We start from the raw sequence: 3,388 nt of genomic DNA on the forward strand, positions 1-3,388 counted from the left end.
TCCTGAAGTGGTAAGAAATCCTGATTATCAGGAGGAAGCCGGAGCTAGTACACCGGTAACTGGTACATTTTTACCCCTTACTTCGTCCTCAGTACAAAAGGGAGGAGATATCAAAATGTTTCTTGCTTGTAAACCTCCCAAGTTTTCTGGTGAGCGTGATCCTGTTAAAGCTATGTGTTGGTTTAAGGAGATAGAGCTGAGTTTACAAATTAGTAAGAGGGCAGAAGAGGATAAAGTTATGTTTGCTGTATCACGTCTGAGATCAAGTGCTTTGTATTGGTGGGAAGTCTTGTCTAGTTCAGATCCTAACATTTTGAAGAATATGTTGTGGGAAGAATTTTTGGTTAAGTTTAAAATGCAGTATTGTCCTGAAGCTGCAGTAAGAAAGTTGGAAGATGATTTCCTTCATCTTGAACAAGGAAACATGTCTGTCCGCCAGTATACAGAAGTTTTCATGGAACAATCTGGGTTTGCTGAAGCCTATATAATAGCTGAAAACAGTAAAGTGAGAAAGTATATCTGGGGATTAGAGACGAATCTTCGAAAGTATGTGATATCCAGGAATCCGACAACATTTCAGGCGGCAGTTGATGCTGCTGAAATACTGGAACAAGATATTAACCGGCAACCACAAGAAAGGGTTGGAGAGAAAAGAAAAGGGGAAACTACAGTAACTGATTTTCGTACACCAAGGTTTATGGAAAATTTGAATCGACCAATTCCAAGGTTTGCGGATAAAGCATGTAACCGATGTCATAAGATACATCAAGGAAGTTGCAATGCAGAATCTCGAGTATGTTATAAATGTCAGGAACCAGGACATATAGCTCGATATTGTCGAATGACACGGAGGTGTTTTACTTGTAATTCATCTCAACATGTAAATGCCGATTGTACGCAAGCAAAGGGTCGAGGGTCTGGTTTTGTTGGAGGAAGAGGATCTAGATATTTTGGAGGCCGAGGACCTGGTTATGTGCCAACTGGTCGTGGACAAATGGATAATCGTGTTAATTCAAGTGGTCGAGGAGATATAAGACGTGGGGAGTCTGCGAAAGGGAGAGCCTTTCAGATGACGAGAGATGAGGCGGAAGAGCACCCTGAAGTGGTAACAGGTACATTCCTCGTTAATTTAGTATGTGCCGAAGTTTTATTTGATTCGGGTGCAAATCGTTCTTTTGTGTCACCATCGTTTGTTAACTACGCACATTTGGAATCTAAAGCGTTGAGTGAGGATCTAATTGTGGAAACAGCAAATGATAGTGAAGTTTCGATTAAGGAAAGAATTGATGAATGTTTTATAAGTATAGAAGGATGTGAGGTGCCTATACAGTTATTTCTTTTGCCTTTAAGGGAATTTGATATAATTATAGGCATGGATTGGTTAGYTRAAAACCAAGCCAACATAGTCTGTAATGAAAAGATGATTCATATAGACTTAACTGAAAAAGGAAGAGTTGTAATTTATGGAGATCGGTGGGATCATTACTCTAGCCTAATTTCAGTTCTGAAGGCTAGGAAGTATGTACAGAAAGGATGTGTTAGTTTTCTTGCATATGCTATAGATATGAAGTAAGAGAAAGGAAAGATGGAGGATATTCCAGTAGTAAGGGAATTTTCGAAAGTATTTTCAGAAGATTTGATAAGTTTACCTCCAGACCGAATGATAGAATTTCAGATTGAATTAATTCCTGGAGCAACACCTGTTGCGCGTGCACCATATAGATTAGCTCCTTCTGAGTTAAAGGAGTTAATGTCTCAATTGAAAGATTTGTTAGATAAAGGTTTTATCCGACCAAGTACTTCCCCGTGGGGTGCGCCGGTACTTTTTGTGAAAAAGAAGGATGGATCAATGAGGATGTGCATTGATTACCGGGAGTTGAATAAACTGACAATCAAGAATAAGTATCCTCTCCCAAGAATTGATGATTTGTTTGATCAATTGGTTGGGGCTAATTATTTTTCAAAGATTGATTTACGGTCCGATTATCATCAATTGAAGATTCGGAATGAAGATGTGTCGAAAACGACATTCCATACACGTTATGGTCATTATGAATTCTTGGTTATGCCATTTGGACTCACAAATGCGCCTGCAGTCTTTATGGACATGATGAATAGAGTGTGTCGTCCTTATCTGGATAAATTTGTGATTGTTTTCATTGATGATATTTTGATATACTCTCGGTCGGAAGAAGAACATGCACATCATTTGAGATTACTTCTGGAATTGTTGAAACAAGAGAAACTGTATGCCAAGATGTCAAAATGTGAATTTTGGCTGCGAGAATTTCAGTTTCTGGGGCATGTTATTTCAAAAGAAGGGATTAAAGTAGATCCACTCAAGATTGAAGCTATTGAAAAATGGGAAGCTCCAAAGACTCCAACTGAAGTCAGAAGTTTTCTTGGATTGGCTGGGTATTATCGTAAGTTTATACAGGATTTCTCTCGTATAGTGATATGTGTTGAGAATTTAACACATAACGCGCTCTTTTTAGGACTTTTTAGTTACAATAATTTCTTTTCATTCACACTTTGAGTCCTTTTCATTTATTTCTTTATACTTTTATTATTATGAAGCTAAATGTTGTGGTTGACTTGATGGTATATGTAAATTAAAGCTAATTGAGAGTTTTTGTGAAAACAGCAAATGCTACAGCATTGGTGCAGCGTCGATCTGATTCATGCAAGGCTTTTTGGAGGGCTTAATGGATAAGACGTTGGCTTTTTGAAGGTGGAATACAGCTGTAAAAGGGCTGGATTTTTAGTAGAAAATAAGATGTACTCTCTAGTTAAGCTTATGTACTTCTTAGTTGAACTTTGGTTAAGGGTTGTACTTTTTAGTTAAGCTTTTGTTGTAATGTAACTAGTATTGGTAAACTTAGCCTCCAAGCTTTGTTCTTTTGTCTTTTAGTGCCCATTTTGGGTATAAATAGGAGGCTAGGGTTACCATCTTTCACACACTTTTAATCCATCATCCATTGGATTCTCTCTAATCCTTCTTCTCTTTTCTCCCAACTTTTCTTTCTTTTGCTTTAAACCCTCTCCTAGGGTGTTCTTCAAGTTCTTTAAGATTTCAAGTTCATCTTCATCTTTTTCTTTATTTTACTTTCTTGTCTTTTATTTTCCGTCTTTTATTTTCTTGTCTTTACATTTCCGCTATTTACATTATGTCATTTATTTTTCGTTATTTACATTCTCGTCATTTACATTCCCGTCATTTACTTTATTGTCATTTACATTCCCGTCATTTATTTTATCGTCATTTACATTTCCGTCATTTATTTTATTGTCATTTATTTTACGTAATTTACGTTTATGTCTTTATTTTCCGTCATTTATTTTTTACTTTCCGTTATGAGTAGCTAAGCTTTTATAGCTTGGGTGTGAG

This window comes from Cynara cardunculus (genome assembly GCF_001531365.2).
Source record: "Cynara cardunculus var. scolymus isolate 2C chromosome LG 2, CcrdV1, whole genome shotgun sequence".
NCBI classification, from domain to species: domain Eukaryota; kingdom Viridiplantae; phylum Streptophyta; class Magnoliopsida; order Asterales; family Asteraceae; genus Cynara; species Cynara cardunculus.